Here is a 27,833-nt window from a genome sequence, read left to right as displayed (position 1 = left end):
GCAAAGGCCCTGGGTCCAATTCCCCCAACCAAAAAAAGGCAGGAAAAACAAACATTTATAAATATACAACTACAGACTGTCTCACTTACTCCTCCTAATTATCCTGTGCTGTAGGTATTATTTCATGAGGGAAAGTAAAAAAGGTTACTTTTCAAGGATGTCAGCTGGAGAGTGGTTGAGCGGGAACAAAACCCAATACTATTTCTCCAAAACCTTCACCTGGGCTATTGTACATTTCCTCTCCAGTGCTTCCCAGGCAGAGAGGAACAAGAGTTGGAGGGAAGGGGAATGCAGACCCTGGGACAGGGAGGATTCTAACAGTCACTAACAGCAACTAATGTAGCGATGACAGACTGGGCTTGCAGCAGGGCTTAGACTGGGAAGAAGCAGGGTGCAGAACAATGGTGCAGAACTAGACAGTAGTGAGACACGAGCAGAGAAGGGTCCAGATCGCTCAGGGCTGTGTAGCCAAACCATTGCTAACCTTTCTGCTTTTCCTCTGAGATGAAGTCAGGGGTTTTGTGCAGAGAGCCGGGACAATCTGACCTGTTTTGCAGGCTGTTACACGGAGCATGGTGACGGGAGCAGACAGGCCCAGAGGAGCAAGTGGAGGCTTGGAGACAGGAAGCCGCACCAGTACTCCCAGTGAGGGCAGTGGTGCTGCACCAGGGCAGGCACACCGCAGGTTAGCGTGAACTGTCTGAACTGGAAGTGTTCCGAAGTGGAAGCCAGCACCGCTTGATAAAAGTGTGAGAGAAAAGAGGAGCGTCTGAAATTGCTTTAAGGGTTTTACACGGGTTCAAACAAGGAGAGGGTATTTCAAGGAAGAGTGCAGAGAAGAGAAAACTGACATGAACTGCAAGAATGACACACATAAATACGTCAGGCAGGAAGACGTCTACGCCTGAGACAAGGAGAAGGATTCTAAAGTGAGCAAAGCAACAGCACGAGTGACAGGCAAGACATTTACAAGAACGCGCCAGGAAGACGTCACAGAGAACAAGCAGATGTAAACAGTCTGTCCTCAAAACATAAACATTTCCCAAAATGCATCCCTCTGTGGGGCACTAGGAGCTAACCAGCATCCTGTGTGTGAGGAGCAAGTGATCCTGAAGCAGTGAGAAGCAGAGAAACCCTCATGGCTGTGCAAATGGATTCGCAAACTTCCTCTCCCACTAAACATGCCACGAAAGGAGACAATGAAGGATGCTATACAATGGAATACTACACAGTGAGGAGAACAATCTATAATTTCATAAAATAAGAAAACCTGAATCTCACAGATATAATGTTGAACGAAAAAATCCAGAAAAAAAACCAGATTATATTATCCTATTAATATAAAATATAAAACCAGGGAAAAAGACTCTGTGGTTTTGTAAGTCCCTACCCCTTGGGAGGAAGGAGTTACCGGGAGTCAGTGAAAGGGGGACTTCCAGGGTTGCTAGTAATCTTGCAGGTCGATCTGGGTGCTGATTACACAGCTGCCTTCAGTTAGTAAAAACTCATTGAGCTGCACTTTTCTATATTATATTTTACTTCAATAAAGTTTTTAAAATGCCATTATACCAGGCCATATTTCCTGTGTCCTGGGAAGAACAGAGCTGTCTACTTAGAGTTCTTATTACAGATTAGCATTTATCCAAAGCAAGAGCAGGAAAACCTAAGAAGCTTACAGGATTCACCGAGTAATCTCACTGGGCTCTACGTACCCTGGGTGAGGGGGACAGGGAAAGACCCTGATTTCGGAGAATGATTAAAAGAACTGCAATGGCCGTTCAGTTTGAAGGCGCACATGTTTCAGGAGATACAAACCTTTTGTAATGATTTCCTCCATGTCCCGGGGAAACGATGTCATGCGTGCTTCAAAGAGAACTGCCAAGTTTAAAAGGCTGTTTTTGTAAACAGGCATGTGGGGCCATAAGTTGCACGAACCAAAGGACAAGTGACTTCTTTGGAGAACAAAACAGAACACCACAGGGAGCTGGGAACTGTGCAGTCAACAAAACCGCCAGCACCAGCCCGGCCATTTGTCTCTCTCTGGCCACCTTTAACGATTTAAGAGTTCATGCTGTCATCTTATCATCAATCAATGACCATGATGGAGCAGCCTCGAAAAACCAGAGTTTTTAAAATGCAACTGTCCGTGACCTAAATTTCCTGCTGGTTCTGTGGGCCCCAGGTTAGGCTGGCTTGTCTATCGTCTAGGGAGCCAATATAAATACTAAAAACAGGTCAACACTGGGATTTTCAAAGCCTCTACAACAAAAAAGAAAGAAAAAATCACACGTTTCCAATCAGTGCCAACCCAAAATGTCCATTTTTTGCTTGAGCTATCAGCATATTCTGCCCCAATAACAAAATATCTTGTAGGGTATGTACATTTTCTTAAACTTGTTTTGTTTCTTCTTTCCTTGCTTACTTGCTTGCTTTTTAATCTGGCCAAGCAACAATTTTGCCTCCTCAGCCAGTAACAGAAATGAGGTCATTCTGCTGACTGCAGAGAAGGAGCTACAGTTTGGCAAATGAGGAGATATGTAAGAAGATTAAAAATTTTATTTTAGCTATAAAGGAGAATAGGACACTGCACCCCCAGCATGTGCTACGATTGGACTTCCAGAACCCACAAAGCAAAGACTACCAAATGTCTGAGGAGAAGGAACAAAATGCCGTTTCAACACATTTCGCGTCACTGGTTGAGAAGTAAAAAGGGCGTCTCCCAGGGCCAAGGTTCCGGCGCCCTTAATAAAGTGAGCAGCAACAGGGAACTACCGCTCTGTGACAAAGCTTCTGCTCCTCGCCTCCGTGACCTGCCTGCTGAAACCTGTAAGCTCAGTGGGGCTGTGACAAAGTCCCGGAGTGCCCTCCTAGAAACACCCCAGCCAGAAGCTCTGCAGGCCAAACTGGCCTAGTAAAAGGCAGATCGAGAGTGTCCTCTGTTCCAGGGGAAATATGGACAACTCCAGAAAAGGTCTACACGATAAAGTACAAAGGTAAAATCATGACAAATCTGCAAATCTGCCTTTACGGCTGGCTGTTTTCCACTTTCTGATTCTGATCCTCCTTCGTTCCCATCCAGAACTCACTGCTGTCTTCCTTCACCAGCAGATGCACGCACCCCAGCCCTGCCACCTCTTTCAGATTCCCCTGAAGACACTTCCAACCCCCTATTATCCCAACCCACGGCGCAGGCCACTGCCGCTCCAGCCTAGGTTCAAGCCGACCGGCCCCACGGAGGCTCTGGCTGCCTTCAAGACCACCAAGAGGAGCCAGAGGGCACGACCTGAGTCAGGGCAGCCAACACTCCTTGTGATATGCTGGAGACCAAGGGGACAGAAGAGCTGGAAAAGAACTGGCAAACAAGCGCTCACCAGGGTCTCCCGCGGGCGCTCCAGCCTGAACAGCATAGTGAGACCCTGTCTCAAAAAAAAATAATAAAAAAAAATTATTACAATAAAAACACATTGCCATTAATTCCTCTGGACTCTATTGTGTAGACCTTTTCTGAAGTTGTGCATATTTCCTCTGGAACAGAGGACACTCTCGATGTGCCTTTTACTAGGCCAGTTCGGCCTGCAGAGCTTCTGGCTGGGGTGTTTCTAGGAGGGCACTCCAGGACAGCAAATTCAGCACAAAGTGAAAAACATCTGCTAATACGAAACAGGGAGTCCCCATACCCTTGCCTGTCGCCCTGTGTTCTCCATCAGGAGAAATGTCTTTCACTCGGTACAGTTCGCATGGAGCACTTTGTTTATAACAAGGATTCCCATCATGCGTGCAGTTGTCTCTGCCTATGCAGTGCAGCACTGCACCTGTCTTGCGTGCTTGCGTCAGACCACTGCGTCATGTTCACGACAGACGGTCTCACCCAGTCCCAATTTCAGTTTGCATGGAGTTCGTACTCTGCAGACTACAGACAAACCTTTTTGCCCAACAATATTTTAGCCATCCCAATAAAATTCCACAGGAGTCTGAATGGAAATACAAAAAATTAAGATGTCCTAACAAACAGCAAAAACTTCAGATCACTTTTGGAGTTAGTAACTTTTCAACGTAAGTAAAAAGCAAACATTCTTCCAAATATTTATTTCTTCAAAACTATGAAATGTGATATATTTTAGCTTTGTTTAGACTTTTTAATTTTCTGTTTTTAGAGATGAATAAATTGGATGTACAAATTCACTTCAGACAAAATTATAATGTTTTCCAAATTATTCAAATATAACCAAAACATACAACTAAAATTTCACTTGCACATGAGACAAGACTATTTTAATCTAAAAGTAATTCTATAGTTTACATAATAACTATGTACTTCTAAAATCCTTCCATTTTCTGTAGCATTCATTATAGACTAAAATTAACTCAAATTAATTGAAATACTGTCACAGATTTACATCTGTTATTAACTTGTTTACTTACTCTTTGTCCTTTTCTCTCTCAGAAAGTTGTAAAGTGAGATAAATCAACGACTGACGGAGAATACTTCGGCATACACATCTATAATTCCAACCTCAGGTGGAGGCCAAACGACTGCCAAGAGTTCAAGACCAGCCTGGGCTACACAGTGAGTTAAGGCCAGCCTGAATTACATAGCGAGACCCTATCTCAAAAACCAAAAAACCAAATAAATACATTTCCTGTTGTGGAATAGTTTATCAAGCTGTGTGACTATAGGCCACACGAGTTTCCAACATGGAAAAGCACTTACCCAAGAAGGAAGGTAACTGCTATTTCCAGTGATTTCAGATTTGTCACTGAGGTTCTTTCCTCATCTATAAAATGGGAACACTGTCCAGAAAGATGTCTAAAGTCTCTGGTTCTGCTTCACAGTCCTACAACACCTATAGAAGCTTTACATCTTCCGTGGCCTTGACTCCCTTCTTCATCTATTAAGGATCTAACACCAACACTACGAACTTATCATCATAGAGATGATTTTTCTCCCATGTCCTTCTTCACATCTGTCTTCCTGACACACAGCTGCCAACTCTGAATCATTGTTCAGCCTCTCCTAATGATACTTTTCCATTTTTTTACAGAGTAGGCTCACCCATTTGGTGCTGCTGAGGATAATAATGGAACGCATGATGGGAGAATGTGTTACTGAACACATTTAAATTCAACAGCATAGTCAAGTAAAGTCAGGTCTACATAAACAACTTCTTTCAAAAACCTTAACTTAAGGCATAAGGACAATATATTTTGCCAAATCCAAAAATACTGGAGAGATTTTTAAATCACTAAAGCTTGAAAATACAGATACTATCCAAAGGAAACTCATGTTATGGACATAATACACGACTGAACACACGGCTGAATGTCTCTTCAAGCCCCTCAGTGCTCTCTGGGAGGGAAGTGATGTGCCCTGGGCAGGAAATGGAGCCTCGACCCTGGCCGGCACACAAGCACGCCAAGGTGGAGACACTCCTGCTTCCACCGTCCCTAGGTCAGCAGTCCCGACCTGTGGGCAGCAGCAACCGCTTTTGTGGAAGGACTTTCCCACAGGCCAGGAGGGGGTGGCAGTTTTGGGTTGACGAGAGCACATTACATCTATTGTGCACATTACTTCTGTATTATTACACTGTGCGCTTTATTTCCACTACGACATTAGATTCCCAGAAGGAGCACTCAACCACGAACACCTCACGGTAGGACTCGCGCTCCGACAGGACCGGGGGCTCAGGCAGCGATGTCGGCGATGGGAAGCAGTGGAAATGCAGATGGGGCGTGGCTCCTCACACAGCACTCAGCTCCTACAGTGTGGCCCCGCTCCTAACAGGCTGCAGGCTGGTACTGGTTTGGGGCCCATGGCCCGGAGACGCTCGCCTGAAATCACCTCTGCTTTCTTTCCACCATGAGCTTAGCAGAGGTGGAAAAGGGAGGGAGGGGTAGTCACCACAGGAAGCAAGCCAGCACCAGCGGGGCCAAGCCTTCTGATCACTGCTCTGAATGCCACACTTGGCTGAGTCAGACATAAAGCTTGAAACATGTCCACCTAATAAAATGTCTCCTTCTCCCACTCCTTCTCCTCCCACTCCCTCTCCTTCTCCTTCTCCCTCTCCCTCTTCCTCTTTTTGAGATGGGGGGGTCTCACTATGTTGCCCAGGCTGGCCTCAAACTCGTGGGCTCAAGTGATCTTCTTGCCTCAGCCTCCTGAGTGCTGGGCCTATGGCACACAGCACTGCCCAGTGCTCTCTTATTCCCTTGCTGTTAGTACTTCCTCCCTCCTCTCCCTTCCCTTCATTCATTCATGCTTACGTTTCTGCGACTAGTCGTGTGCTGTACACAGGGGATACACCCGTGAACGCACAAGGTCCATCTCCACACACAGCTTAGAGTGCAGCGGACAGTCACACAAAAATAGAACTACAGTGGCAACCCGTTCAGGACCCCTCCTGTCCCTCAAGAGCTATCCTATTCTCCATTTCTTTTCTCCAATAAATTTTCCTACTCTTAAAAAAAAAAAGGATTACAAAGTACAGGGTTAGTCTGAAGATAATAAATAGGATTCCTGGTGGTATGCTGAAACACCTTTGGGACCCCTAATCCAAAACTGAGATGTCAGATAAGGCAAACTTTCTGGAGGAAGTAATACTATGCAGAAGCCACAGGAGAAAGAGGCAGAGAGAGGCGACTAGGAGATAGGATTAAAATTTCCTGTTTGGAAATAAAAGTAACTAGAACCAAAAAATTTTCAATCTTAAAAAATGAAAAATAACATTTAACAGGATTATAATAAGAACATGCCTAAACTTTGGGCCCTCATGAAATGTGTCATCTTCTTTATATTTTGGTTTTGAAAGAGACCACTTAATAGGTATAAGGCAATGCCTTTAAGAACAAAATTGGGCTCATTTCCATTCCTGCATCCACAGGTTCCCTGACTTTAACAGGGTACCTGCTTGTGGCTTCATCTTAACACGTACAACAGTTAACTTCTGCAAGGATGATGACCTAGCCACTGCATCAGCATTGCTTAATATAACAAGTGCCCTGGAAAGGCTGCCAAGTTAACTAGGAAAAGTAACCTACTCTGAAGAAATATCCCATCAAAGTATGTAATTTATGTCCCTGACTTTCAGTCTTCTGATGAGCAGTATGGTCCCCAAATGTTCAACTTTCCTTATTTCACTTTATAACTATTCTTTAGCTTAGCACATGGCCACCCAGAGAGAAAAACACACTGTATTTCCCAGCCTCCCTTACAATTAAGTGTGGCCATGCAACTAAGGGCCAGGTAGTGGGATGGTGAGATATAGTAACAGGTGTAATTTCCGGGTCATGATCTCAGAGGGAATAGGCCATGCACGTTACTTCTTCTCTGTTCCTACTTTTGATCTCTAGAGTAAGAAAATACTTGCAAGATAGATCAGCCATTTGGGACTATAAAAGGTATCTAGTATGTACATTAGAACAACAGTAATGGGGCCCTATCCCAAAGAAGCTATCTTACAAATTCTAGAACACCGAAAGCGATTTCTGCATGAAAGAACATCTTGCCCATCTACTTTATCGTAGCAGACTAAAGTATCCTAACTAAGCTATTATCTGTCTGGTGTGTCCAAAGGCCTTGCTAGGTGGCTAGCAAACTACTCACAACCAAGCTGCTGACAACAGGGAGCTGAACTCATCAATCCCTCGCTTTTGTACCTCCTGCTTACCTCATGTCGAAAGGCAACAGTGATACACAGAAAAAACAACCCTTGACTGTTGGTTATTATGAGTACTTGCAAAAGACACACTTTGTTCATGCTCTAATATATCCTGGCTATCTATGAAACAATTTTTCTAGCAACCATAAGAGACTAACTTTCCTGATGTGCAATCCTTCTTTTTCTAGATGGAATTACTGTGATGAATTTGACTCATCTCTTTGCTGGGATTTTTAAAATAAATCAAACACACCAAATAAAATATAATGATGTCTTCCCCCATGAGGAGCCCAAAAACATGACCAAGAGGTAGAAAAGAGAAAACTACTCTACATTTCAGGTCCCAGGGGCTGACTCCATAGAACACAAAATCCAAAAGAAAATATACCCTCTGATGAATTACTGTGCAAATGATAATTCTTTGCAACATTAAATTTAAGATGAGTAACGTATATTGCAACCATTCTATAAAACACCTTAGCACTGTAGAGGGTAAAGAACAATTACAATTTTGAACTAGAAAAATATTTTGCACCAGGAAACCAACAGTCTGTTATTCTTAAAAAACAAAGTATGGTCTGAATAGGAAACTAACATAGTAGGTATCTTATAGAAGTAACTCCTAAGTACTCTGAATTACACTAGCCTATAGATTTGTTTGATTTCAAGTGACACTTCAATATGCAAAATGCATTTGCGTATTAAAATAAGTTTTGGGGATTTAAAAATTTTAATTGACATGTAGAGAAATGGGAAAAAAACTTCTAGGAAGAACTAGGGACTGAGCTTGACCCTATAGATACCAAGAAAACTGCACCATCCTCCAACTCATCAAGTTAAAAATCGAATGGAGAGGGCAGAAAGATGGGTCCCCGAATCTAACCACAGTGCGGCATGGTACTTTCTCCAGCAGGTGCTGTGTGGGAGCACAGCGGCAGGACCCACTCTATCTAGAAGGAAGACTGGAAATCTTCAGAGGAGGTGACTTAGAGAGTACACTCTGAAGGACAAGCCTTTTTACATGGAATCTTCGCTAATAAAGGACTAGGTCTTGGCGTTAGGGTAAAAGCTCTCAACCCGGATGACCCCATCCCCAAGAGGAATCTCTGGAAGGGGAAGTGGAGTGTTTGGGCGTGACACAGTGATCGCAAGGTACTCCAGGCATGAGTACGGGAGGTCAAAGAGGCTGAGGGCACTTTGTGTCCTCCGACGCCCAAGATGGTCTTGTACAACGAAAGGTGTTGGTAACACCTCTAACAGGGCATATGTTAGGTGAAGTTGTGCACTGTGATAAAAAACTACCAAGGTGAAAACCTTTTAAAAATGGCTTTTATGATTTTCCTTCTCTGCCTCCCAATATACAGCCGCACTCCAGGGCGGCACCATCTTGCTGTGCGTTGTCATGCAAGGAGATATGATGACAATCACAGGCAGCACAGATTTGCATACTGACTTTGGCAACTTTCTGGCAGGAGCATTGGCACGTGTGGAGAAAGGAGAGGTTTTCTTATTCTTATAAAGATACCGTATGAACTAGTAGGCATCCTGTGGGCTTTCCCAGCTAGGGAAGTACACAAGCAAAACTGGCTCTAACGAGGGAGGAAATAATGGTTCTCATGGGTACGCGGAGCAGAGAGCAGAACAGGAAGATGGTCTGGTTTCACATGGGGTCCTACTCCAGCGTGCCGTAAATGTTAGCACATGCATCCTCTAGTGCACGGACACTGCTCTTCTGCACAAACCTGCTCTTGCTCAAGCTTGGGGACTGGCTCCTGTTCTCAAGGTACTTCAATGGCTGCTCTCAAAACTCCATGTAGGCGCTAAGCCTCCTGCTTCCTCGTCTCTGGAGCCGATATTGTTCCCCAGGTGGGGGGTACCTCCAGTTAGGAGACTTCTGCAAGCACCCAAGTGGGCCAACAACAAAGGTATAAAATATGGTTTGTAAAAATTATATTCACTGAGTAAAACCGTTACTCCAATATGTTATTTTTAGCTACTGTAGTTACTAAGAGCTAAAAAGCGCACATACACACACTCGTGTTTGAACATATTTAACTGTGATCACAATCTATAACTGAAACTGTCAGACGCTCTGAATTAAACTTCTTTCTAAGGTTAATTTATAACAAATGAAGTTTTCAAAATAAAAGCAAGATATATAAAATTAAGTCAGACTGGCTCCAGGATAATTACATCTCTTTTCCTTCAGTAATATCCTGCCCTTTTTCAAACACAGCATGAACGGTTCTGTCAGAGCAAGGCAGAAAACCATGAAATGTACAATCCAGCAACTACGAACACAAAAGATCAAGAAGGATACTTTGATAAGAAAATACAAATCTACAATGCAGGACTTAGTCTACAATCAGTACCTTTTAACATTTTGCTCAAATTGTGATCACGGGAACAGTACTTAGCTCTTGACTACATGCCAGTCACGTCCCACACACTCCGCATGTATTACAAGCTCATTTGATCTTTACAGCAGGCCTGGGAGATGACTCTATTATTATCCCCCTTTACAATCTCAGTTTTTCCCATTCTTCAAGGTCTGGCTTAAATTTCACTTCCTCACAAGTCCTCCCTTAATTATTCCACCTCCCCACCAACTCTGATAGTTTTCTACCTCTGCCCTTCCCCACTCTGCTCTATGCAGCTCTTTATGGGAGTTAAAGTTCACCCAAAAGTTTCTTCTGCATGCTTGCTCTCTTTCCTTCTACTGCATCACAAGTTTCAGGAAAGGCTGACTCTGACTCGTTCATTTCTGTATTTGCACAGTGCCTAGCAGAGATTCTTGCACAAAGAACAAGCCCAGCAAATGTTTATTGAACTAACACTAGCATTACTATGGGACAAAGAAGAAAGGAATTTAGCAACCTAAAAACAAGAGTCCTGAATAAAGAGCAACAAGCAATGTGTGTTTGCAGATGAGAGAATAAAAGAGATCCCAGAGATTACGGGATAAAACACTTCAACACAAAGGAAATCTTAAATCATAATTATACTGAAAGAAAATACAGGTGAATGTTTACGTAAACTTGAGAGGCGAAGGCCTAAACGTGACACCAAAGCAAAGTCAAGCAAGAGAAGAATGAAATGAATGGTGGAGAGAGCCAGCTCTGCTTCAGGTTGCGGGGACTCGGCTCCTGATATGCGTTGGTGGGGTCAGTTTCTTCACTTGTGAAGTGGGCTTGATAACAATACCCTACTTGTGCAGCGGTGTGAGTGTGCGGGAGGTGAACGAGACAGTAGCCATAAACTTAACACGCTCTGTCTTCCATGCTGAGAAGCAAGCCAACCCAACAGAAAAAAGATTTCACTGAACAGAAATGGTACCTGTGCTCTAAAATACAGTATCAGTCAAGAAACATGCAAAAAGGTTTAATATTCTAAACACATGAATAGTTTTTAAAATTAACAAGATGAAAATTCCAACAGGAAAAAAATGTAAGGAAAAAGAAACAAGAGAAAAAAACTAAGAAACTGGAATGTGGCATTTCAAAGAATATTAGCATATGCAAATGAAATAACCAACTACAAAAAAGCATCCATCTTAGTTAAGTAACTATAGGGTATTAGTTTTTTGCTTTTGGATTTGTTTTTGTTTTTTTTTTTTTAAGTTTTTGTTTGCTTGTTTTTACTCACTAAATCCATAATACTGATTATATGAAGCAATGGGCATACTTCTGGAACTTCATATAGAGCTCAAACCAGTGTATTTCCAAGAGTATTTTGCCAGTAATTAGCAAAAACCTTAAAATGTACATACAAAATCTTTTGAGCTACACATCTCGGCATTCATACCAAGAGAATACTCATTGATATGTACCAAGATACAAACTTCAGCCTTGTTTGTAAGAGTAAAAAAGTGGAACATGCCCATAATCCTAGCATTTGGGAGGCTGAAACAGGAAGATCCAGGTTTAAGGCCATCCTAGGCAACTGAGTGAGACCTTGTCTCAAACTTTAAAAAAAAAAAAGGTAATTTTAAAATAAAGTCTTAGAATGTAAAGCAATGTGAAGACCTTGAGTATAACCTCTGGTCCTCCCCTGCCAAGAGTGAAGAGTGGACACAGTCTAGTGACCAATGAGAATGGTGTATATGGTAATACCTTTATAAAATATTAAATGCTGTGACCTTATGGAGGTGTACAACACCATGAATAAAAAAGCAAATGACACAGCAGCATGATTATACGGTCCCACTTCACTGAAGCAACAGTCACATGTGTGTATAGGTATGAGTTATACACACACACACATAAACATGACCTAAGTGAAACATGCCAAAATGCTAAGATTTCTTAGTTCCACAGAAGGAAATTATAGGTTGCTTTAGAAAACTATGACATTCTTTAAACCTGTTATAATATACATACTTCAGGGATGAAGAAGGTAACGCAAACTACCTTTTCCAAAAGGAAGGACCATGCAGGAGCAGAGACCCTGTGCCTGCGCACTGTTTGGGCAGCTCTGACAACGCAGTGTATGCTCCGTGACGGCCGAACCCCTGAAAAACTGCAGCCTCCAGCCACAGGCTCTGCGGGTACAAAGCAATACGCCACTCAATGGGAAAGTTCAACAAAACACTGAAAATGACTCCGGAGAACTTCGTATGTTTAATGGTTAAATGGCATGGAAAAAAAAAAGAAAGAAAACTGAGCAGTACTGGATAAAGCTAAAACCTTAATCTCACGCTTACTCAGCAGCAGAAAGAAAAAACAAAAACAAACATTAATTATGGAAGGTTTAGTGATCTGTATGGTTGTAGTTCTAGAAACATTCCCAGCATGTTTATCTACGCTGTAACTCATTGCTCTCTGCAAGTTTAAAGGAAGCTCTTGGCTGACAGTTCAAATGCCTGACCAGTTAAGGGGAAAAAATCAGGTCACCGCTTTGGAAACAGGCAAAAAGAAAACATCCTCATGCTTCAAAAATATGTGTGTGTGTGTATCTGTGTGTGTGTGTGCATGTGCGCGCATGTGTGTGTGTTGTGGTTTTCTGATATCACAACCAGTCTAAGGAAGGCCTGACTTCACAAGGAAGCCCATCTAAATACGCACACACGCAGCCCTACTCCCCACACATGGCAAAGTAAGAAGAGGGGGTACCGGGTCACTACCTCGCCCGCTCATTCTTCCTTGCAGCTGTTACTGAACAGCGGTCCCGAAGGCAAAGAGCAGCGTGAGCCACAGCACCCCAGGACCCAGCAGCGTACCAACCCATGATTGTTTTTAATTGTTGAAGGAACTGGTTTACTGAAGTCTCAGTTTTATCTAGTAAAACAAATCTTGAACACTAAATGCTAACACACCAACAGTAAGTATTATGAAACTTAGAAAATTTCCCATAAAAAGACCCCAAAGTCCCAACTCTTCTTACAAATCTGACTTCAAGCAGCACTGAGGGGCAACTTGAACTAAAGCTGAATTTATAAAGGAGCCTAAGAGTCGTTTCCCCCTTGAGACTCAGCACCTGCCGTTTCCTGACTCCCTGTGGTCCCGTACCTTGTTACCTTGTTCCCACTGCCTGCTGGGCAGGAGAGGGCAAAAGTCCTGCTCCACACAGTCAGTACAGTTCTGACTGCTCGTGAGCACGAACTCTGAGCTCCCTGCGTGTGGTTATTTGTGTCATTAAACTTTTGCCTTTCTGTACCACATCCAAATCTTACCTCACAGTAACAGGATCAGGGTCAGAAATGAATTGTTCTCCTCCACTGACTACACAATGATGCGCAAGGCCCTCCTCCTCCCCGCTCACCTGAGAATGGCGATGGTGATGCCTCTCCGCCTTCCTCTCAGGGTTGCGGAGGACTCAATGGATAATGACTGCAAAACCGCTCAACAGAGAAGAGGTGCCGTCATACAGTAAATGCTACCCTTTGGATAGGGTCATGCATTCAAAATGTTACAAAATAATACCATTTATACCAATCTTTAAGGGGAGTACCCTGAACAAGTTTGATTATCTACTCAGTTAATGGCACAAAAATAATTACAGCAAAGATTATATGTTCAGGGACAATAAATAGTCCCTGTTTTAAAAAATTTATATAAAACATCTAACTTATCAGAGTGCTAAAGTGGGAAGTGAATACATTTCCTGAGAATTAAAGATATTTGAAGTTGCAATAGGTTTTCAGGAAAAACACACTTCACCGAAAAAGTCTATTTAGGAATGACAATAAGAATTAAGTAAAAATAGTCTGCAAAGGAAACTAAGACAAATGCTGATGTTAAAATGTGTGCAATGAGCTGGGATTACTGATACGTTAAAAGAGAATATACTAGGATTTCATTAAGTGGTTAGCCAGCTTTCTTTTTTTAGGAAATTAACAATGGTTATTATATTGCATGATATTATCTTCAAAGTATTTGCTCAGATTACCAGATACAGGCATGCAAAATTGATCAAACAATATAAGCACTAACGGTTCCTTTCAATGAACTGATAGAAATTAGTAGTACAATTATCTTAGCTATCTTGCGTATACATACATGTCTTTTCCCCCTTCCTTCTTTTTTCCTTCCCCTATCCCAGTTGTTCTTTCCTTTTGAGCAGTTTCTTTCCCTTTCACTGTATCTATCATGCCCTTTGGATCTTCGTTACTCTTTCAGTTTCTTATGTGAAGGAGACAATATGATGTTTACACATGAGAGTCTGTGTAATTTATTTCACTTACAAGCAGGGGCTCTAGTTGCATCCATTTACCTATAAAAGCCTCGGGTTTATCTTTCTTTATAGCTGAGTAGTACTCCACTGTATAAAAACCCCAACATCCATCAATGGAGGAATGGATAAAAAAGATGTGGTATCTTTATACAATGGAGTACTCGCCAGCTTTCAGGTTCCAAACGTTGCTGTGATTGTCCGTTACAAAGAATCAGACCTATACTCTACAAGTATATTCCAGTAACAGTGACAGAGATAATCTAAAAACTTCTCGACTCATTGTGGCACTAGGTCCATCCCTTAAATCTGTGAGCCTCAGTGACTTGGGATTGAAGATTAATCAAAATGGCCCACAGGTCAGCGGTCAGGTTCATCTACTCATCAGACAAACAAACAAACAAAAACCCGGCCTAATTAGCCCGATTATGGAAAGCATCTGTTCTGGAAACCTTCACCTCGCCAGCAAAGGGAATTTCTGAGACTAAACAAGAGCAGAAGCAGTTACTTGTACGCTACATTCAACTTAAATCTTCAGAGCTCTGGTTATGAGCGAAAAAAAATACAATCAGGCCAAGACATTTCTCTGTTATCTTTTAAAAAGCCATATTACCTTGAATAGTCTTATATTTTTGTCACTGTTGCTCTAAACAAGTTTTATCCTTATCAAAGGAAAACAAGAAAGCAGCTCACAGGATTCACTTCAAAACCTGGGGCGGGAACTGAAAAGCACCCCCCGCCCGCCTCACCCCTCTGCAGGCTGCGCCTGCTTCTCACAGGAGGCAGTGCGGCTGACTGTTGGCTTGGGACGCTCCAGAGATCAGCAATAATCCCTGATAATGACACACTTCTTCCACTGATCGCTTTTCTGACGTTACCTACGGACTTCTCACTATGCCAGACAAGTCTAATTTAACGGCACCCCTGCCTCGTGCGCAGTACTCACGCACACGCAGACAGCACCCACTGCTATCACAGCTGTGGTTCTCTGCTGACTGCCTCCTTAATTTTAAACACTGTAAATACAGCAGTTACGCCTTTGCTTCTTCTCCATGACTACAGGCCACCTTCCTTACCTCACAGCTAGACGCACTGACAAGAATTGGGTTTTCTCCTGTCTCCTAACTCCTGTCCTCTCCTAGCTACTCCCCACCAGGCTAGTGTTACAGCCTGGATCCGCACCATCCCCCAAGGCTCCGGTGTCGAAGGCACTTCTCCCAGCTGGTGGTGCTGCGGGGAGGAACTGGAAACCAGCAGGCGGGCTTGTTGGAGGAAGCAGGCCGCAGAGGGCACGCCCTGAGGGCTCACCGTGCCCCCAGCCGGCCCGTCCCCACCAGGCACACGCAGGGCCGCTCTGCTCCAACGCACGCTCACTGCCACGCAGTCCCACTTCACCACATGCCAGAAAGCAATGGCGACAGTCGCCCACGCACTGGAACTCCCGAAACTGCGCACCAAAATAAACCCTTCCTCCTTTAAGTGGCTCTCCTCAGGTATTTTCTGACGAACACAGTTAGCTGCTTTCTTTGGGATTTTCTCTCAGGCAATGCTTGCACCAACTACAATATTTAGAAGAATTCACTATTATCACCACCTCTTTAGAGTTTACATAAATTATTGCTAAGCCAGGTGTGGTGGTGCACGCCTGTAATCCCAGCACTCAGGAGGCTGAGACAGGAGGACTACTGTGAGTTGGAGGCCAGCCTGGGCTACACAGTCAGTTCAATGCCAGCCTGATCTATATAGCAACACTCTTGTCTCAAAAAAAACAAAAAGTTAGTGCTAGTGGTACATTTGTGCCTTTCTTTTAAAAACTATTATTCACTATGAAAATCTATTTCACCTTATATCCTTTTACCCATATTACAGATGAACATAGGTCAAACTTCTCAATGAACTAAATTTTACTCAGCCTAGAAAGCAGTATTTGTACATGACTAAGAACCCTGCTGCCTTCTATTGAAGGTGAATTCATCTTTAAAATGAAAGATTTCCATAGTAGACTACTACTGTTAGAAAGTATTACAGATTTCGGGTAAGCTAATTGTTCGGAGAGACAGACCACGGGCTGTCCATGAGTCAACACAGCCGCGGACATCTTAACCCGCCCCGCAGCGTCAGCCTGCTCGCCCAGAGTCACCTTGCCACTCCCTGACCACCTCCAGCACAAGTCACCCGTATCACTTCTGCCTCCCATCCTGCACACAACACAGGAGCGCGTCCTCACGTGCAGAGGTTCCCACAGAAGCTCCGTGACTTCGGCGTCTACACAGAGCAGAGGCACGCCTGTGATCCCAGCACTTGGCTGAGGCGGTGGGTTTGAGGCCAGCCTGGACTACACGGCGAGACCTTGCCTGCAAAAACAACAGCACGGGTAAAAAGTACAAGGATCTCAGCCAGACAGTGTCGGACATGAGCAGGACTACTGATGTGATATAGAAACATAGTGGCTTTAAAAACAGAAAAATAGAGTTGGGCGTGGTGGCACAGGCCTGTGTCCCAGCACTCGGGAGGCTGAGGCAGGAGGATCACTGTGAGTTCGAGGCCAGCCTCGGCTACAAAGTGAGCTCAAGGCCAGCCTGAACTGTAGAGCTACACCCTGTCTCAAAAAGAACAACAACAACAACAAATCAACATGTATCATGTAATGATTAGGCACGCTAAGAGCATGGGCTCTTGAGTCAGAATGGCTAGTTGCAATGACAGATGCTACGTGACCTGAGGATGTGGTGCAAGACTCTGTATCCTAGTTGTCTCATGCAAAACACAGCTTGCTGCAGAGATGAAAGGTAACGACACATGTAAAGCACTTCACATGGTACATGGCGGTAGTTGTCATGGTTTAGGTCAGAAAGCCTGGCTTTGACAACACTATTTTTTTTATGTTGGACCTAACCACATTTTCCCCCTTTGCATACCTTATAAAGTAAAATGAATGACTTCCCTTTTCATAAATCTGACTTTACCTCTAACTGCCATCAAGGTACAGTCCAAGATGACCCTTGTTAGGGCTGTGTTCCCTGAGACGTTAACCCCCATAGGTTTCCTGCAGGTCTCGGTTTTATATTATAGTCTATTTACCTTGGTTTCATTTATACCCTATAGATATGCAGGGCCTAGTTTCACGTTATATCCTTCAAATATCTTCACTATGTCACTTCTTACAGTCAGGCTCTGTTTTAAAGGTGCATTTAAAATTACCTTACATTTGCAATCCAAAGAATACTAAAAGCAGATGTTCCACACAGACTGAAGAAATCCTATGGAAAACTGATTCAGTACTACCTGGACTGAAACTAAAATCCATCATATAGTAGCTACCGCTAAAAATCCCAAAGAAAATAGGTAACATGGCTTTAGTGCCCTGTTATACATACTTAGAGCAAAGAAAAGCACATTTCCATGCAAATTTTCAAGATATTAAAAATACGATTTAAAAATGACAGGTAAAACAGAAATTTAGCTCACGCACCTATGTGAAATTTAGTGCACGGACCACATGTGAAATATCAAATAAACAGCTTTTCTAATCTCAAATGGTAATCTCGCCTTTCAGCTTTTCCCATTTTATTGGACCAAATACTTCAAGCCTCATCTGGGTTCTATTACAATTCCAAAGACAACACTATAAGCAGGATAGTGTTTATATATAAAAATCATTTTAAACCAGGAGGTGATAAACTGATGTCCAAATTCCATTACCCTAAGAATTTGTATAATTATATTGTCTTTCATAAACACTGAAATAATCATTTTCTCCTTTGGCACACATTTTTTTTTGCTCCATTTCTGATGCCAACATAGTCTCATCACAAAAATAAATTAAAAGTAGGTGGTCTGGCTAGTCTTCACAATGCCACGTTTTAATCAGCCAGAGCAGTGAAGAGGATGATTGTGGAAATGCTGGCGTATCTTCAAACAACAGCACACGCTGTCCGTTTTGCTCACAATGAAAAGGCTCTTCAAGAGATTTTGATAAAGGTCTCCCTCCTACTTGCAGCCCACATTTGTAATGTTTATGTAAGTGGGGGGTATAAATCTTCCCCCAATGAACCCCATGGTTTCTAAGGCAGACTTCACGTTATAAACTGCCTGTTTCCGTTTTGCCTGCCTAAGCAGGCCAGGGCCAGCCCATTCGCAAGAGGCTGGAACTAATTTAATGTGCTCCAGGTTTAAGCCCCTAGCCTCTGTGCCGCCACAGGGAGATTTTACACAGCGGATTACTGCTGACTCTAACAGTGATTCATAGGATAAGTTGCTTTCTATTTGTTTCTTAACGTCAGAAAATATGCACTGGCAAAAGAAATGTCATCAAAATAATTTGGTTAAGGAAACACCTATAAAAAATAAGAACTCAACTTTTCACCAAAATAAAGGGCAATTTAAATGTCATTCATGCCCAAGTTTTGTTTACATGAATCCATAGTTTTTTCAGTTGAAAAGAAAATAGATTTGTTTACAGACTGTCAGATTTAAAACTGGATGAACTCTAAGACAAATTGGCTGAATCAATATATTTTACCACAAGACTCATTCCTATTATTAAAAATACCAAAGGCACCCTGAAGATAGACAAAAACATCATTCTTCATCCACCCTCAAAGATATTCTGTGTGCTTTATTCAAACTTGCAAAATTCCTCAAACCCAACACCAATTAAAACAGAAACACATTCACAAGGCATCCAGTAAGATCCATCGTCCCTCAACGGGGAGGGGAACAAAGTTTCTGTGTAACTCAAAGGAACAGAGCAGTAACATTAACTTAAAAGAAAACAAACTGAAAAACAAAACGGTGTGCTATAATATTACTCTAGACGTACTCATTTAAGGGGTCTGAGTCACTTCAGAACACGCTTTTAAAACGCCAAGGGCAAGGAGATATTCTTGTCTCCAGTTATCTGTTGGTTTCTTCTGGTGCCCCCACTTTCCTTCCCAAAGGCCAAGAAGAATCTTACAGTAGGGGGCAGTATTGTAACATCAAGCAAATTCCCACTTGAAAGGGCTCAAGACCAGACCAAAGGAGGAAAAAGGTCATTATTCTTCATCACAATTTAACCCTGCTGGTGTAATTACGTTAATTTATTACAAAATTTCAGACTTTCTTCCCTGAAGCCCAATCTGCTTTTTTCACCACCTACTTATTATGTTTAGATGTCTAAAATGATACAAAAAGTAAATCCTTTTTATTAAAAAGAACCTACCCAAATATCTGACACATGCTGACTTGCTGTTTAGCAGTGGAAGGATAACTATTTATTGAATGTCATATTTCAAAAGTATGAGGACTTCTCCAATTGCAAATATCCAGATGTTCTTTATTGTAAATGTAATATCACATTGGGAGATGGTTAAAAAATGAATGAATATTTCATATTGGTCTAAAATGAAATGCAGAGCATTTTTATAAACACAAGCCAATGTGACCTATGCTAATTACATGTTAATTTCAAAAATATGGGGTAAGAAAATATTTACAAGTACAAGGATGTCTTCATCTTTTCCAGAAATAAACTTTTTCTTTCCATCTGCCTGGGATGGCTTTTGGCTGGCCTGCTAGGAAGTGTGGAAACTGGAACTATTTGTGCTGAATGCTTGGCTTCTAATACTTAAGTGCTGTGGGAGTTGGAGGGGGGCGGGGGGCGGGACACAAAGTCTTTTCCAAGTCCAGAAACAAAACGTATAGGCACACAATAGTAATGTTTTCCCATACATAAAAGTAATCCATGTGGATCTCTCTTATAAATCTGAGTGATTGAAACTTTAATACTTGAAACTTTAAGGTTACTAAACAAAATAATAATTACATGACTTAAAAAGAACTAAATCTCCTATAGTCTTAGCAAGTGCTTATCTCTGTCTTCAATTTCAAACCTAAACATTTGCTTGTTTACTAGTGTTAAGAGTAGGTGTTATAAATGCAAACAAGGATTTTTTATAATTTCATAATTCTATTGAAAAATTCAGTATTACAACTATTGCTCCATAGATGTATAAGCTAATATTTTTAAATATTAAACAATCACCAAAACATTGTTGAAATCATAACCAGCAAAAATTCATAACCATGAGTAACTGCCCTAAATTTTAGCATTTTAAACTATGCTATAGTCTATCATGCTCTTTTATTACTATATATTATATTCTATGTTATATTAGCCATTTTTGTTTCAATTGTTTTGGACTTAGGAGTTTCTTATCTTTATCTTGTTTAAGTGAGTGAGCTGATGTGTACATGAGCACATAATATTTGCTTAAAGATCCAAAGAGATCCTACTCCACATGCTTCTTGGAGAATATGACCTGTGCTTATGCGTTTTTACTAAGGTTTTCTCAATTGTGGTGTGGTAGGTTCTTTTCTAAGACTCAATAGAAATACTAGGCCTATAATTACCACCAAATTTCCCTCAAATTGAGCTAAACGTTTGAGCTGCCAGATGGGACATAATTCTTCATAATTACTACAAAAAAAGAGCTTGTGACATTTGCAACAAAGTAATTGGCTAATGGAAGAGCAGCAGGTATGCATTTCCCTGGAACATCTGTTGGAAACCCCGGGTCATGTGAAGAGTATGTAAAAGAGTCCCATCTTTTAATTAGTTTCTCAACAACAAAAATATCACTGCCAAGGTTGTTTTAAGTAGTTCAAGGGGCCAAGGTTCTTCTGTAGCAGAGCTGAGGTAATCACTCCATTCCTTCCAGAGGCAAGCACTTATTTCATCTCCAAATGATGGCATTTGTGATGAAAAGAACATTTTTCCTAATGATAACATATACTTCTTAGTATTAAGTTCTCCATAACCTATAGTCAAAAGGTATCCTTATATATTACATAAATGCTTCTTGACTCTCTTCCTTTTAATTTACCTGATGGATGAGTACAGAGATAGTCACAAACAATAGGGTATGAGCGTTACATCGTATGACGTCAATACATATATATCTCTGTCTCTGGTTCCTAACAAAGTTCCCCAAACCCTTAGAATTTCCTGAGAGATTTAAGTGTTTTTTGTTATTCAATCACACCTGAATTTCTACTAATGAAGTGGGGTCCTTAGATGGTGTTAGGACAGGACTTGTCTCCAGAAAGAAAGACCAAATAATTACAAAGGTGGAATTTCCAGCCTCACCTGCCCATCTATGGGGCCAGAGATTGGGCTCAGTAAAACTTCAACAAGATTTCATGACCTGGCTTGTGAACATGTGGACCTTCTGGGAAGGATACCGTGGAAAGCACATAGATACTCCCTGCCTGCACCCTGGCTGTATTGTATTTTGAGCATTGTCCCATATAATAAACTGGTAAATATAAGAAAAGTGTTTTCCTGCATTCTTCAAAACATGCTAGCAATTTTTAGACTTTTACAAGTAAATGTTTGTAGTATATGATTATATTCACCGTGGAGAATTGGTACATGCATATAACACATTGTAATTGCTTCCTTTTCCCTTCCTTCCACCCCCTTTTATTTTTCCACCATCACATTCATTGGTTTATAAGATCTGATAAAGTAAATTATCATCCATACAGATTGAAAACCAGACTAACAGGCCAAAGAACATATAAAACATGTGAGGCTCACTGAACCTGAGGCTGAGGGCAGGGGGACACAGGATTTATAACTAGTTGGTCAGAAGGAGAGACAGGACTTGCCCCTGGATCTGCTCTGAGACAGGAGCAGTCTCCTGACTGAGCCCCTCTTCAACTTGTCAGAGCCGACACTGATGCTAAGTAGACAGCGTCTTAAATGAGCTACACGACTAGGCACTTACTTGCTGGCAGAGAACCTGAGAATTGGTTAGCGTAAGCAAACATTCTCCCAGGATACATTTCCAGAGTATGGGTGGGTTGAAGCCACATGACTAGTGACAATGTCTAGATATATTACCTTGGACTGCCATACCCAAACACCAAAGACTAGGCAGCTCGAACAACAGACACTTTATTTTCTCACAGTTCTAGAGGCTGGAAGCCTGAGATCAGGGTGCCAAGGAGGTCAGTTCCAGATTTCCAGATTCCAGATGGGTCCTGATTTCTCACTACGTCTTCAGGTGGCACAGAGAGAAGCAGAGGGGAAGGAGAGGGGAAGAGAGAGGCGGAGAGGGAGAAGGGCTGGAGGTGAGGGCAGCACTAGGTCTCTAGACTCCTGGGGTCTTTTCCTGTAAGGGTGCTAATGTCAGTAGGTGCAGGGGCCCATCCTTACTGCTCCATCTCACCCTAACTACCTCCCGAACGCCTCCACCTCCACATATGATCACACTACGGGCTCGGACTTCACAGTAAGAATTTCGGCAGGACACGATATGTCCACAGAACTGAGATGGATGGCCAGTACCAGAAATCACTGTAATATAGCTATAATATCCTTTATAGGGGACAGCGATTATTCTGCACCTGCATCCTTTAAACCTGAACATAAGAAACTGAGTGGACCCCAGAAGCATTGTGATCGAGTCACATCTTCCCCACTCTGCCATCTCGTCCACCTGCCAAAATGACTACAGGACACACTCCAGCCAAAAGGGTAACTGAGGAAAGAGGGAGATCAAAGATCCAAGAAAACATGATGCCATCCCAGGAAAAATTCAAAGAAAACTCAAAGGATGGCCACAAAGAATGATGATGCCCAGGACGAGAACTACACAGATAGAAAAAGAATAGAGATTAAACTAAAAAAACAAAACCACAACGGACGGAACCGCTTGGAACTCTGTCCCCAAAGTAATTGATACTATTGAAAATTACAGATTAAAAGAAAAAGGCTGTTGAAAGAGGTGCAAAAACTTACCAACATACTAACATATACAAAATAAACTTAAAAATAAAGTAGTTCTTAACTCAAGCAAAATGGAAAGTTAAAAAAAAAGCAGAATTATTATATACTATAATGTTCAGTTCTGAATAATATTTGCCGGGTCATTATTAATGATAATTATTAACATAAATCCCACAAAACAGAGCTCAAATTTCAGTTACCTTCTGAAAGTTTTTGGTAAAATACGAACTCCAATGTCCGTTCTTCAATCTACAGATCATCATGTGAACAACAGTTGCGCATCGTGATGTGACCACTCACATCACAACTTTCACGGTTGTCCATGACTGACAGACAGGAAAATGTCTACTTGTGCTGCTTCCTTGAGAGTATGGCAACCAAAAAGTGACAGCACTCAAAATGAGACTAAATGGGATACAAATGGAATGAGTAGTGAAGGGAAACTAGTGCTCACAGTTGATGAAACTGGTTGTGATAAAGAGAATGAAGACGTACCAATACAGAAATTTTAAAAATACATGCAAAAAAATCCCCAGTAAAGGAGCTATCAAGAGATACTGAAGGTACTAACAGTAGAAAGGATAAATTTAAGCCAGACATAATGGTGCAGGCCTGTAACCTCAGCATTTTGGGACGCTGAGCCAGGAGAATTGCAAGACTGAGTCTAGCTTGGGTAACTTGGTAATTTAGCGAGACCCTGTAAAAGAAAAGAAATAAAAAGATGATCTAGGGGCTGGGGATATAGCTCAGTGGCACAGTGCCCACCTGGCAAGCACAAAGTCCTAAGTTTGAGTCCCAATACAAAAAAAAAAAGAAAAGAAGATGATCTAAACTTAAGAAGGACTATGACAATCTTCTAAGGAATTGAAAAGATGTTCATGCCACACTGCAAGTTACACAGGAAGTAATTTTCAAACTACTCTCGATAAGTACCTTGCCAAAAAACACTTGAGTTCCCCATATCACAAAAAAATTTTAAAGGTCATGAACATTTGAAATTTTGCCCAGATTACTTAAATTGCTTCACATAACTGGAGTTCAACAAGTGTTTTTAATGACTCACTCTGTAGTCAAAGTGAGGGCTGATTTATATTTGATTATTAGAACTATATGCATGTATTACATTGGTAAAATTAAACTAACAGTACCTGGGAAAGCCTAAGAATTTAATAAATTTTTATAAAACATGTATGAAAATAGGAGAGAAGTATTTTTAAACAATACTCACACTTTTCAAATTTCTACATTGATAAGATCAACAACCCTTAATGTCCAGCAAAAGGTGAAACCTGAAAAGATCATGGGTGAGCAAGAGTGTGACTATTCCACATAATTCCTGTACACTACGTCTGCTAGTGTTCAGAAAAATTTTACAATACTGTCACTATATAGCCAGCTATCTATGTCTAGAGTCTGTGAATCCAAGGACCCAACCAACCATGGATTGAAAATGCTCAGAGAAAAAACTTCTAGGAAATTCCGAAAGTAAAACAGTTTGCTGGTGCTGGCACTACCTTGAATCCAGTGAATGAAGTAACCTACAGACACACGGACCCTCAGTCTCTCTAGTACTGGGGTGAGTGCGGCCTCTTGGTGTCTTGTTCATGTACCAAGTACAGTAGTTAGCCACAAAAACTCAGATGCCCCCACTGCCATGTCGGCCTCCTCAGCTGAGCCGCCACCTGTGTCTGTACTGAGCTTTTATCCACACACTGTTGTTGTTATCATCATTCCCTACAAGTACGGTCTAACAACTATTTATACAGCATTTACACTGTATTAAGCATTGTAAGCAATGCAAAGGGGATTTAAAGTATTGGGAAGAGATGCGTAGGTTACATACAAATACTACATCATATTCTACAAGGGGTTTGAGCACCTGAGGATTTTGGTGCCCAAGGCGGGTCCTGGAACCAATTCCTGGGAGGACCAAGGGGTGATTACATAACAGGAAGGCCCTCTAAGTAACAAACACCGGCTAATACTTATACTCAGCATACTCCTAGAGAACTGGAAACTGAGGTGGGAAAAGCTGATGTTCTCCTTAAAGACTTAGCAAAGACTCAATTTAAATGGCCAGTTCCTCCCTGTATAGCATGTTCACTCGACTGTTCCTTTCCATAGGGGTCATGGAGGGGTCAGACATCATCGACAGTGAACAGAATTTCATTACATAGCTTCTTCGTTCATTCATGGATGTGTGAATGTAACAAGCTTTCATAGTATATCTTCTATGGCCAGACACTGTGTCAAAAACTAGGGAAAAGATGACAACACATAGATGGTCTTTATCCTTAAGAAATTACTCTATAAGGAAGTGAGGACAGACTGGTGTTTTTACAGCTCATACACTGTTTAAAAACTGACTTTAAAATCTTATTTTTTTAAAGTACCAAGTTGGATAGGGTACACAGTGTATTTTGAGTGTGGCTTATACAAAATTGAGGATAAGGAGCTCCAATCAGCAAAACTTTACCTGAAAAAGACCCAGAACTATATCAAAAGATTCATGAACAAACAGATATTCTTTATATATTATAATTTTTTACATGTTGATGTATGCATCTTTCTCACAATTCTCTCTTGAACTGATTTTTAAGTACCAATCATCTGGTCCTGATTCCCGTGAATAAGAATTCAACTACAGCTTTATCTTCAGAAAAGTGGGTTCACCTGCTCTCAATGAATCCTTTTGCTATTTTCGTAATCTCTAGAGTGGAAGGGAAGGGGGTCAGGGGCGGTGGAAGGAAAGGGAAAAGGTGGTAAAGGAGCTGAAGATGAGCAAGGCGTGTGACACACATGCACCATTCCTCTAAACGAACCCCACCACTCTATACTATAAACACAGCCCGACAGAAGCAACAACGATGGAAAGAATCTCCCCACGCTATTTATCTGCACTAATAGGCTCTACTTGATTGTAATGCTGAAGATTCTTGTCACTGAACTGCAGGCAGCTAGGAGCACAAGACGGTGGAGGTAAAGAGAACAGGCTGAAGTGTTACTATGAAGAGGCTGCATGGGGGTTCATATGGAAATGTTCCTGGGAAAATTTATTTAGGCCCATAGTTCTCAAAGTGTGGTCAGGGAACTCCTAGGGAGTTTTCCAGGAGTCCATGAGGTCAAAATTATTTGCGTAATAATACTAATACATTACTTGCCATTTTCACTCTCATTCTCCAAGAAGCATACAGTGAAGTTTTCCAGACGCTGTGTGATATATGATAGAGTAATACACTGAATTAAAGTGGGTAGCTGAAGGCCAGTGACATAGCTCAGCAGTACACATGCCTGTGTGGCAAGGGCAAGGTCCTGAGTTCAATTTCTGGTATCAAAAAGTTAAAAAAATAATAACAATAAAAAAGACTATCAAAAGTGGATAGCAGAATCTACTTGTCTTCTATTAAGCCAGACATTAAGGAGATTAGCAAAATGTAAAACAATGTCGTTCTTCTTTCTATTTCTGTTTTGAAAAATAAAATAATAGTCAAGAAAAGTATATTCATGTTGGCAAATGTATTACTGTTTTTAAATTAATAACATTTATGATTATATGTTTAATAATAAGTACTTTTACACTTTCTGCTGCAATTTGTAATATGGTTAAAATTAATAGAAGTAACATATATAACCCAAAGCTCTCTGGTATCCACAATAATGTTCACGAGTATAAAAGGGGCCTACTTCTAAACACTTGACATTCGCCAGGTTAGACCGTAACCTCCAAGACGAAAACTGTCAGCTAAGGAGTTCAAACGGAAGGTTTACAAGACTGATTTTTACCTAGGATCTTACTATTTTATGTTTGTCTTTCTTTTCCTTCTTCAAGTGCCTTATAATACAGAATGGGTAGTAGCCTCCCCTGCCAAATTGCTTCCAGCCGTATTTTAAAATATTCAGATATGACATCTCTGTTCTTTCTGTTAGAAAAAAATTTCAGAACTTACGAGACATCCCTGAGGGGGAGCCACTCTTGTCTGCCCAAACTAAATTCTTTCCTCTTGCAGGTAAAGTTAACCATAAATCATAACCTATAAAGGACCAGGACGGGCAAGAATCAAACCAGTGCAGATGTGGGGAGGCTTAGTCTGGTGTGGCTCTCAGCATACCCACACCCAGACAACCAGGATGGAAGTAATTCCTGGGCAGCATGTGCCCCTCTCATCCGCACTGACTCATAATCATAGGCCAACTTGACTGCATTAAGAAACGTCTAGCAGATTAGTAAGAACAGTCCCGGGTGTGTCTGTGAGGTGTTTCCAGAAGCGAGGGGTTCGCAGGCCAGCAAAGTGAGGGGAAGACCCACCCTGACTGGCACCGTCCAACAGGAACACAGCTTGGACGGCTTACAAGGGAAAGAGGAAGTCGCTGTGCGTTTGCGGAGCTCTGTTCGGCCGGGCAGTACGTCTTCTGCTGCTGTAGCCTCCGGACATCATGCTGTGTTTCTTCACCCTTCCAACAGTGACTCGTAACAGCCTCTCTAGGGGGCTTCCAGGCTTTGGTCTCAGGCCAGTGCAGCTTTCAGATCCTCTTGTTCCGCGGCTTCAGCTTCTTGGGCTGAGTGGCTACTGGATTCTCTGGGTCCCGAGGTGTAGGTGGCCTTCCGGACTCTCCTGTCTCTAACCCTATAGGCCTACCTAACACATCATCTTGCCTACCTAATAAATCCCTATACAAAGTGATACGTTCTACTGATTATGTTCATCTAGAGCATTCTAACGAATACATTCCCC

At 41.8% G+C, this 27,833-nt stretch overlaps 1 protein-coding gene and 1 long non-coding RNA gene across 5 annotated transcripts in view; one reads left to right on the top strand and one right to left on the bottom strand.

Annotated features, from left to right (window-relative positions):
- LOC106149500 overlaps positions 1 to 5,127 on the top strand; it is a 26,439-nt gene extending 21,312 nt beyond the window's left edge. The window contains exons 3-4 of the long non-coding RNA XR_001235727.1: positions 4,445 to 4,567; positions 5,043 to 5,127. This is a non-coding gene — a long non-coding RNA (uncharacterized LOC106149500). The remainder of the gene's footprint in view (positions 1 to 4,444; positions 4,568 to 5,042) is intronic.
- Positions 1 to 27,833, bottom strand: part of Scfd2 (sec1 family domain containing 2) — a 406,746-nt gene that overhangs the window by 262,583 nt on the left and 116,330 nt on the right. The gene's annotated exons all lie outside the window — the stretch shown is intronic.

The sequence above is a fragment of the Chinchilla lanigera genome, unplaced genomic scaffold (genome assembly GCF_000276665.1).
Source record: "Chinchilla lanigera isolate Chin_1 unplaced genomic scaffold, ChiLan1.0 scaffold00046, whole genome shotgun sequence".
NCBI classification, from domain to species: domain Eukaryota; kingdom Metazoa; phylum Chordata; class Mammalia; order Rodentia; family Chinchillidae; genus Chinchilla; species Chinchilla lanigera.
This window is presented reverse-complemented; position numbering and strand designations above follow the sequence as displayed.